Source organism: Ochotona curzoniae, unplaced genomic scaffold, assembly GCF_017591425.1.
Source record: "Ochotona curzoniae isolate NIBS_2020 unplaced genomic scaffold, NIBS_Ocur_1.0 scaffold_3208, whole genome shotgun sequence".
Classification (NCBI taxonomy): domain Eukaryota; kingdom Metazoa; phylum Chordata; class Mammalia; order Lagomorpha; family Ochotonidae; genus Ochotona; species Ochotona curzoniae.
This window is the reverse complement of record NW_024467106.1, coordinates 32,923,239-32,933,803: the sequence shown is the minus strand read 5'-3', so window position 1 is coordinate 32,933,803 and position 10,565 is coordinate 32,923,239.

Sequence of the window (10,565 nt, the reverse complement as noted above, 5' to 3'; positions counted from 1 at the left end):
GGAGCCTCAGCCAGCCTTCCCAGCACCCCAGGCCTGAAGGAGGCTGCAGAAGCTCCTGGAGCCCCCAGCCGTGAGGAGAACTGCAGAGAATGGAGACTGGAAACCTGGGGTTTGCCCTGTGACAGCCCCCCACTGTGAAGAGGGAAAGGGAGAACCAGTGGGGGAAGGGGGAGGACAAAGAAGAACAAGCCAGGAAAATCGGGCAGGAGTCAAAGCACACCAGAGGATAGGACTTAGGGCTGAGGGAGCTCAGCCATACACACACACACACACACACACACACACACACACACACACACGTGCACGCGCATATACACACCACACCAAGCAGTGAGTCCGGGGACTGAAGATACAACCCACGGTGATGGGAAAGAATTTCTGGAGCCAAGTCCTGACTAGGTGGGCCTCATAGTGGTGTGGGCAGTTTGGAATTGAACAAGTGATCTGCAGACCGAAAGCACTCTTGCCTGGCAGGCTGAGAGCCCAGCCCTGGAGACGCTGTGGTAGGTACCAAGAGGCGACAAGAGTTGGGTGTCCAAAGCTCTGCAGTGCAAATGGAACTGTACACTAGAGGGCGCCAAAGGCCAGGCCAAGTTAGGAATCGATCCAGCCACGTGTTGGGAGGAGGATTGGGGAGGGCGAGGGCGTGGAGGAGGATGGGGCGTGGGGGACATGGGGAGAGGGGTGGGCCCCCAGTTCTCCACAGCCAGCCTCCGGTTTGCACTCCATCCCAAGTCGTCCAGTGGCCACTCTGTAGGGAGACAAGGGCCTTTGCAGTCCTATGGTTTCCTTGTCAGAAGTCCTTAGGGGTGGACCCTCAGTGCAGCCAACGAAGTCCCAGTTTCAGTTACCCCCATCCCATATCCCGGTGCCTGGTGAGTCCCATCCAACTTCCTGCTAGTGTCCTTGCCAGGAAGGAGGCAGCAGAGGATGGTGTAAGTGCTTGGGGCTCTGCCACCACGTGGGAATCCCGGATTGAGCTCCAGGTTCCAAGCTTGGGACTGCGGCTACCTGTGAGCAATGAGGATTAAAATCAACCAATCAGGGCCCGGCACAGTAGCATAGTGGTTAGAGTCCTTGCACGCGCCAGGATTCCATATGGGCTCCAGTCTGTATCCCAGCTGCTCTGCTTCCCATCCAGCTCCCTGCTTGTGGCTTGGGAAAGCAGTGGAGAACGGCCCAAAGCCTTGGGATCCTGTACCTGCATGGGAGACCTAGAGGAAGCTCCTGGCTCCTGGCTTCGAATCAGCTCAGTTCTAGCCACTGCAGCCACTTGGGGAGTGAAACAGCAGACAGAAAAATCTTTCTGTCTCTCCTTGCCTCTGTATCTGCCTTGCCAATAAAAATAAATAAATCTTTTTCTTTTTAATGCATTTAAAAATCAATCAACCAGACAATCAAAAGAAGCCTTCCTTAAGAAATAAACTGCTGGGCCTAGTGTAATGGCCTAATGGATAAGGTCCTTGCCTGGAGTGTGTCAGGATCCCATATGGGTGCAGGTTCTAGTCCTGGCGACCCAACCTCACAACCAGCTCCCTGCTTGTGGCCTGCGAAAGCAGTTGAGGACAGCACAAGGTATTGGGACCCTGCACCTGCGTGGGAGACCTGGAAGAACTCCTGGCTCCCGGCTTCAGATCGGTGCAGCACCGACCGTTGCGCTCACTTGGGAAGTGAATCATCATTCGGAGGATCTTCCTCTCTGTCTCTCCTCTCTGTATCTCTGACTTTGCAATAAAAATAAATAAATCTTTAAAGTAGCCCCAGGAGTCTCAGGCTCTGCCTGGCCCTGTCTGCAAGTTGTAAGAGGTTTTAGATGCTTCATCTCTTATTTTAAGAAGGGCAAAGACCTGTGTAACTGCACAAAAGATTAAGCTGCCACCTGCAGTGCCAGCATCCCATGCAGGTACTGGTTCCAGCCCTAGTTGCTCCACTTCCAATCCAGCTTCCTGCTAACGCACCTAGGAAAGCAGTGGAGGATGGCCCACGTGCGACCCTGTACCCATGTGGGAGACCCAGAAGCTCCTGGCTCCTGCCTTTGGATCAGCTCAGCTCTGGCCATTGCAGCCACTCAGGGAGTGAACCAGCCAATTAACGATCTCTCTCTCTCTTTCTCTCTACCTTTGCTTCTCCCTCTCTAACTCAGCCTTTCAAATGAATAAATCTTTTTAAAAAGAAGGGCAGGTGTAGCCCTGGGAGAGGGGGCTGCCTCCGTTCCTGTTTGTGCTGTCAGTATATCAAGGTCAGAAGGTAACATACAGTGGACCTAGGATCTGAGATGAGGTCAGGTTGCGAGCAGTGTGCCCTGCTCTGATATCAGGTTGGTGAGCGTGGGAACAAGGATCCAGCCGGGGACAGGGATCAGGCCCCGGCGCTGCTTTCCTGGGCTGGTTGTTGGGAGCTTTGAGGTGAAGAAGACCCACTCCCACATAGTTCAACACACACAGCAGGTAGCTTAGGGTGCACCTGGCAAGGTTAAACAGGCCTGCAGGAGGGCAGGGGTCTCTAGACATAGTGAGGTAGGCACTAAGTTAGCCAGGATGAGTGGCAGGGGGCGGGGTGAATAGCAGTGACATCTGATGTCTGGTGGTACAGTGATAAGCCTGGTGTGTCCCGGGAGCAGTGCGTGGTTCGCAGAGCGGTAAGAATGGGCACGGCTCCGTAGGATGGCCTGGCTTCGGCTCGGTTCTAAGGATCTAAACAACAGCAGGGTAGTCCAGCTGACCTGGGGCATGTAAAATCAGGGTGGTTGCTGGACCTGGGCTGGGCATTTGCCCCAGGGATTCATGAGATTATTCTGAATATGGCAAGATACCCCAGAGTGATGGGGTCTGAGGTAGAAAAGGAACTGGTAACCCCCAACACTGGACTGCCCAGGGGACGAGTGGAGCCAGCTGTGGCCCAAGGCCAGGGGTCGGGCAGCCAGGCAGGTGTTTGCAGAAAGCCCCCAATAGGCAGGTGAGCAGAGAGGGTACTGCCATGCTGGGGAGTTGGGACTGGGGAGGCAGAGAGAGAGGTCGGTCTTCCATGGCAGATTCTATTCCCTAATTCCCACAAATGAGAGGGCGGGGCCGGGTCCAAGCTGGGAGCTCCGTCACCTCCTGGGTCTTCCACGTGGATGACAAGGCCCCGAGCACTTGAGCTGTTTTCTATTACTTGCCAAGGCCCACGTTAGCAGAAAGCTGAAACAGAGTGGAGGGGGGAGCTGCTCCAAGGTCCCCAGCCATAGCTTACCCCACTGCGTCACAATGCCCACCCCTTTAGCTAACTCTGGCCAACGCTAGCCCTGGGCCACCATGAAGACCCCTCCAGATGCCTTGCACACTCACCGGAGTTTGCATCCCAGCTGATACAGAATGCATATGCAGCCTGCAATCAGACCCTGTCCCTCAAGTGTGAAAGTGAGGACCCTCCCGACCAGCTTCTTCTAGCAACCAGATGGCCCTGGAAAACGTTTGTGAAGCCAGCAGCATGTGGAAGATCCAAAACTAATCTGGAATGGCTGGTGTTGCAGTAGAGTGTTAAGCTGCCCCCTGTGCTGCCAGTATCCCATACACAGTGCTAGAACAAGTCCTTGCTGTTTCACTTTTTTTTTTTTTAAGATTTATTTGTTTTTATTGGAAAGGCAGATATATAGAGAGGAGAAGAGACAGAGAGGAAGATTTTTCATCCAATGGCTCACTCCCCAAGCGGCTACAATGGCTGGAACTGAACCAATTCGGAGGCAGGAGCCAGGAGTTTCTTCCTGGTTTCCCACGTGGGTGCAGGGTCCCAAAGCTTTGGACCATCCTTAACTGCTTTCCCAGTCCACAGGCAGGGAGCTAGATGGGGATGCCGGGATTAGAACTGGCGCCTGTCAGGGATCCCGGCGCATGCAAGGCGAGGACTTTAGCCACTATGCTGTCACTCTAGGCCCGCTGTTTCACTTTCAATCCAGTTCCTTGCTAATGGTCTGGGAAAAGCAGCTAAAGCTGGTCCAAGTGCCTGGGCCCCTGCCACCTATGCAGGGACAAGGCTGGTGTTGCCAGCTCCTGGCTTTGACCTGCCCCAGCCCTGAGCTATCCCAGCCATTTGGGGCATGGAAGGAGTGAACCTGTCGGGGGAAGAACTCCCCCTGTTTCCTGTCAGTCTACCTTCAAATATGTAAATAAATTTTAAACAATAAAAGCTAATTCGGGAGCGGCCGTTGGCCTGTTAACACACCACTGGAGTTACCTGCCTCCCATATCAGGGTGCCTGAGTGCTAGTCGTGGCTGTGGTCCCAATTCCATCTTCCAAGCAACCTGCACCCTTGCAGGCAGGCGTTAGTGGCATAGTACTTGGGTACCTGCCACCCTCCTGGGAGACTCAGGTGAAGTTCTGGGTTCCTGCCTTTCATGTGAACCAGCAGAAGAAAGATCTCTCTGAGAGCTGGTGCCATGGCTCAATTGTCTGGTCCCTCTGCCTGCAAGTGCCAGCATCCATATAGGCACTGGTTTGTGCTCGACTACTCCACTTCCCGCGCGGGTGCAGGGTCCCAAGGCTTTGGGTCGTCCTCGACTGCTTTCCCAGGCCACAGGCAGGGAGCTGGATGGGAAGTGGAGCTGCTGGGATTAGAACTGGCACCCATATGGGATCCTGGCACGTTCAAGGCAGGAACTTCAGTCGCTAGGCCACCGCACCGTGCCCAAATAAATCTTTAAAAAAAAATAAAAGTAGAAGAAATTTCTCAGATTTCTTCCTCCATCCCCTGCCTTTTTGACATATATTGCCAAAGCACCCCTAAGTCAAAGAAAATCTCCAGGACCCACAACCATGTCACTTCTAGGACAACTATTGTTAACATTTGTTCAGTTTCCTTCTAGTCCTTTCTCTCTATGTTCAGATCTACACACTGCCTCCCCACTTAGTCAACAGAAAGCAGCATGATGCTTACACAAGGTTTTATGAAGTCCTCTTTTCATTCACATTTTTTTTGTGATAGTATGTTTCCCTGCCGCAAGCTTAGGAAAAATATGGCTGGACAGCCCCTGATGGATGGTACCCCACCCTGTTGTGGCGCCCCCTGCTGGTGGACCTTCAAAGGCGCCAGACCTCTGGCACAGTAGACGCAATTGACTGAAGTCTAATTAGGAATGAAAAGACAAATAAAATTTTTTTTTCAATATTGTATTTATTTGAAAGGGAGAGAGAAAGAGATTTCCATCTGCTGCTTCGCCCTCCAAATGACTGCCACAACTGGGGCTAGTCGAGTCCCAAACTAGGAGTCAGGAACCACACTCCCATTTGGCTGGCAGGGGCCCAAGCACTTGGGCCATCTTCCATGGCTTCCCCTGGACCCATTACCAGGATCAGAAGTGGAGCAACTGGGACTCGAAGCTGCATTCCTTTGGGCTGCTGGCATCACAGGTGTGCCACAACCCGAGGTCTCACAGATAGATGTTTTCAAAATTCAAAATGAAGAACCAAAAGTGATTAAAAATGCTAAAATGTCTTTAAGTTTCCCTCAATGCTGTTTAAAAATGCTGACTTACTTCAAAAACCATCATTTCAACTCATCACTTATTTCAGGTCACATACCATGTCACCCCATTTACTTATGTAAACTGCTCCCCATCAAACTCATTCATACCTGTGGGTTTTCACACTCTTGTGGGTCCCAGAATGCTTTGTCTAACTCAGGAACCTGTGGCATCAATGAGTGTGGGAGGAAGGGGTAGAGGGAGAGGGACCTCAAATGCCCCCTTTCAGACTCACTTCTCAGAGACAGAGCAGACAGAGCAAGGTACCACCTGGCCTAAGAGGTTTCTGCACCTGCCCCAGAAGGCCAGGGGTCCCTCCACGCCACCCCCGGGAACAGGGTGTGGAGAAAGGCAAGGCCCATGCAGAAGTCCAGATGGTCTGAGGGATGGAAACTCACGACTTCCCAGCCCTTGCCTCCAGCCCCAGATGCTCATCCGTCGCAGAGTCACACGCGGGCTCTGGGATAGAGCAGATGGAAAACAACGCGGACAGGATCAGACGCCACCAAGTTCACGGGAGGCAAGGAATGGGACTAGAAACCCAGGCTTGCTCCAGCCTGGCATCAGAAACCAGGGCTGGGGTCCCCACCTGTTACTTTAGACAGGAGCCGGAACTATCTGGGGGAGGCTTCCTGGAGGAGGGACTCTGGTTGCCGAAGCAGCTGGGAGAAGTGACACTGAAGCAGTGTGCCTGTGTGGCGAGCATTTGTGTCCCCAAATCTGCCCTTGCATGAACGTGAGTCTATGTGTATCTTTTTTAGTTGTGAAAGCTTCTCTGTGGACACACACATACACACATACTTTCTCGAGTATGCACCTGTTCTTCTGGGTTAATGTTTTCCTGCCTGCGTCAGCACGGTCGCACCCGGTGGGCAGCTTGCTGCAGAAACGTGCCCTATCTGATCTGGTTAGGAGCTGTAGGCCTGGAACGGGGGCTTGGGGTGGGCAGGGAGCCCAGTTCTGCCCCCACAGGGCGAGCAATACTCCATTCTCCTGCAGGAACGAGAGAGAAAAAGAGAGGGAGAGAGAGGGAGAGAGGGAAACGGAGAGAGAAAGAGAAAGTAGGCTCAGAGGTCCTGGGCAGTCCCAGGGGGCAGGGTGTGTCTGCTGTCTCCCCTCTCCCTGGAGGGTACCTCATGGCCACCCTGCTACAACCACTACCCACTGTCCTCCGCAGGAAGGCGGTTGCAAAATGAGCATGTGCGCCCGGAGCCAGTCGGGAGGGGGGTCAGCAGCTTTCCAGGAACACAGCAATTGCAGCAAGGGCCTGCCTGTGCGCTGGGATGCCAGCGCCCAAGGGTGTTGAGCCTTGGCCAGGAAGGGCCCTGGTGGAACAGGGGGACCCGGGGCAGGGTGAGGCCTTCCCTGTTCCTGGGCCGCTCCCTACTTTGCTGGAGGGTCCTTCCATCCTCCCACACCTACACTGGCCCCCGGTGCAGGCTGGGCCAGACTGGGCAGGAAGACACTGTCTCTCCTGCTCCTGGCCAACTGCAAGATCTGGAGTGAGTCAAATCCAGGTGTCCTGGCTCTCAGCCCGGCCGAGGATGCCCCAGTGCAGCTGTGGGAGCAGGAGAGAAGAGGCTGGAGACAGGCTCCCCCAGTGCACCTGGCCTTCCTGCTCCCAGGGCTATCTCCTGAAATCCTGGAGAAGGAATCCAGCTCCGTGTGGCATGAAATTTGCCATCTTAGCTGGACCTTTTTGTTTTTTAAGATTTATTTATTTTTATTGGAAAGTCAGATTTACAGAGAGAAGGAAATACAAAGATCTTCTGTCCACTGGTTCACTCCTCAAGTGGTCGCAATGGCTGGAGCTGAGCCAATCCGAAGCCAGGAGCCAGGAGCCTCCTTTGGGACTTCCAGATGGGTGCAGGTTCCCACCTGGGAAGGCTTTGGGCTATCCTCTGCTGCTTTCCCAGGCCACAAGCAGGGAACTGGAAGGAAGTGGAGCAACAGGGATTAGAACCAGTGCCAACATGGGATCCCAGTAGATACAAGGTGAGGACTTTAGCCACTAGGCTACTGCACTGGGTCCCTCTCTAATATTTTAAAATTTCCACTTCAATAGTGGTAAGTGTATCAAGGGATCTTCTTTTTTATGATCTATTATTATTATTATCATTATCATCATTATTGAAATGCAGATCAGATTTACAGAGAGAAGAAGAAACAGAGAAAGATCTTTCATCCACTGGTTCACTCCCCAGATGGCCACAATGGCTGGAGCTAGGACGATCTGAAGCCAGGAGCTTCTTCTGGGTCTTCCACACGGGTGCAGGGTCACAAGACTTTGGGTCATCCTCTACTGCCTTCCCAGGCCACACAGGGAGCTGGATGGGAAATGGAATAGCTGGTACATGAACTGATGCCCATATGGGATCCCAGCACTTGCAAGGTGAGGATTTAGCCACTGAGCCATCTCACAAGGCCCTATGAAGGATCTTTTTAAGGTTCATGGAGGGCTGGCACTTTGGCCTTTCAAGTGAAATAAAAACATTTTCAAAAACTACACATGAGTGCTTTCTTCCATGACAGCCGTGTCATGCTTAGTGAACAATTCCATGGGATGACCAAGCGCCGGCACAGTTTCAGATGCCTGTGCACTGATGTGTTGGCTAGTTTGAGTCAGGACCCAGACGAGAGCACCCACGGCAATCGGGGTTCAATGTCCTCCCAAGCTAGGGTCACTTTGACTAGACCTTCCTCTGTCTGTGGTGCTGGCAGGTTGGGTAAACGGGGTTCTGTAGGAAGTCCCGTGTCTATGAGCTTCCTTCTAGCGTCAGTTACGTCTTTCTTAGACTACACAGAAGATAACGGATGGTGCGATTCTATTTAGAATCTTTCTGAAACAGAGAATCCCTGGAAAAGGCACACCACACCTCCCGTTGCATCCCTTATGAGGCCACAGAGTACCAGTTGCCCGCAGGACTGATGCTGCCCCATCCGTGGGCTTAGGGGGTGACGGACTGAGCCTGCCCTCAGCAAGTCCTCTCATCGGGCACTCATTCTCCTGCAGCAGCCTTTGAACTCTGCCTGCATCCATGAAAGAGTATCAGGAAGGAGACACACTCCAGGTCCTTACCACCAGGAAAGAAAAAGTCGAATACTGGAGGTGTCTCGGACACTGGGATCTCAGGGCAGGGAGGGAAGTCGGACAATGGTCACTTCACCAGGGTGAGAGAGGGCACACAGGAACAGTGGAATAACTCAGATGCCACCAGGCCAGGAGCCTGGGTTTGGGGCTGGTTTGAACTTTCCTTTTCTTTCCTAAGAAAGAGGTGCTCCCTGCCCGGATAGCTGAGCTCTTGAACTTGAATCCAGCTCAGCTCTTTAATTGGCGTTGGGTGATTGTCAGCAAGATCTTAACTGGCTGTCTTCACTCATAAAGTGTAGGCACTAATCCTCATCTCACAGCGTCGTGGGGGAATGGCTTGAGTGGCTGCAGGGTGTGGCATGTGCCTGCTACAGCAAACCCTCTGGGTGGTTGACAAGATAGAAAAGGACTTGTGTTCCATGTCTCCTACCCCAAGCCCAACAGCCAAGCTGGACATGCTGGGGGGCGGGGAGAGTACCATGTGCTCACGTCACAAAGCAGGGCACAGAGTGCAAACTTCCACCAAGATCTTCAGCCACTTCAGCCACGGGCTTCCCACCCCCCAGCCCTTCCCATCACAGCCTGGATGCTGGATATTCCACTCTGGACTAGAACGCCTGGTCTTCCCTTGGGTCTGGAGGCATAGCTGCCCCATCTACCCTGCTGTCGCTAACTTCATCAACAGGTGGCCGGCTTACGGAGCAGCTGGGGATCCAGGCATGACAGTGTCTTCTTTTAGGATGTCCGGTCCCCTGCACCCACTGAAGGAGCGGTATCCGATTCTTCATTGGGAACAGAGCAGGTGCTCAACAAGTGTATTGTGGAGAAAAATTGAGCTCCCCTCCTCTGAGTGGGAGAGAAATCAGGGAAGGCGCTTCTGTTTGAGGGGTGTGGCATGGGCTGTTTTGGGAATCCTGGAGAGAATTCTCAGGGCTCTAAGACCCAGAGGCCAGGCCTGGGGGTGGGTTTGCAGGAGGCCAGGAGAGAGTGGAGAGTGGGGGGTCCTCACATCTGCCCCAGCCTGTCTGCTCCATCCACCACTCTGATCCCCAAGCAGCAACTGTGGTCACTCAGCCTAGGTCAGTGGGACGTCGTCCCTTCCCACCCCCAACCAAACCCATATCCTTTATTCACCACCCATGAGGTGGGGCCCTTGCGCCCCCTGCTGGCAGACCACGCTGACTCTTGGGCCTGAATTGGTTTAAGACCTCAATCCAGCCCAACCAAGCCTTCCCTCTGGTAGTCTCCAAGGTCACTTCTGCCCGGGTTCTGCTCTGCTCCTGCCCCCCTCCAATCCGGCTCCCACACCTTCATATGGTTTCCCTGTTTTCTTTTTCCACGTCACCTGTACTGCTTCCTTTCTTGTTTTATTGACCTCGGTGTTGTCTCTGTTTGCTCTGGCTAAGCCTACAGCCCCAGGATGAAAACTCTGAATTTGAGAAGTGCCAACCTTGAAAGGTGGGGCAAAGTGGGGGTTGGGGGGATCCAGTGAAAGAAAGAGGACTGAGAGTAGGTCCCAACTTCAATCTGGGGAACACTATTGCTCACCCCTCCCTCCTCCACCCCATAGGCAAGCAGGGTCAGGGCCCAGGGCAGGGCTGGATGGAGTCACAGCCTCCCAGGGACAGGTCTCAGCCTGCACGTTGCTGATTTGTTTGGAAGCTCAGCTGCAGAACCCTGCACGCATCTGGCTGAGCAGATTACTACTATAGGCCCCTGGTCCTTTAAGCCCACACCCTATAAAAACCCACATGGTCCCCTCCCAGGAAGCCCCCAGACCAAGCCTTCCCATCCACCCTGGGAGGCTAGGGGGAGCCTGAACCCCACAGCCTGGTAAGATGGCCCTGCAGGGATGGCTGTCCCCCCTGGCATTTTGCCACAGCCATGTAAACCCCAGAGAGGGTCCAATGATATCTCTAAAACCATGAAGGGAGAGCTTGGAACAGCCCAGGCTTCCTGGTTCCCAGCCCAGACCT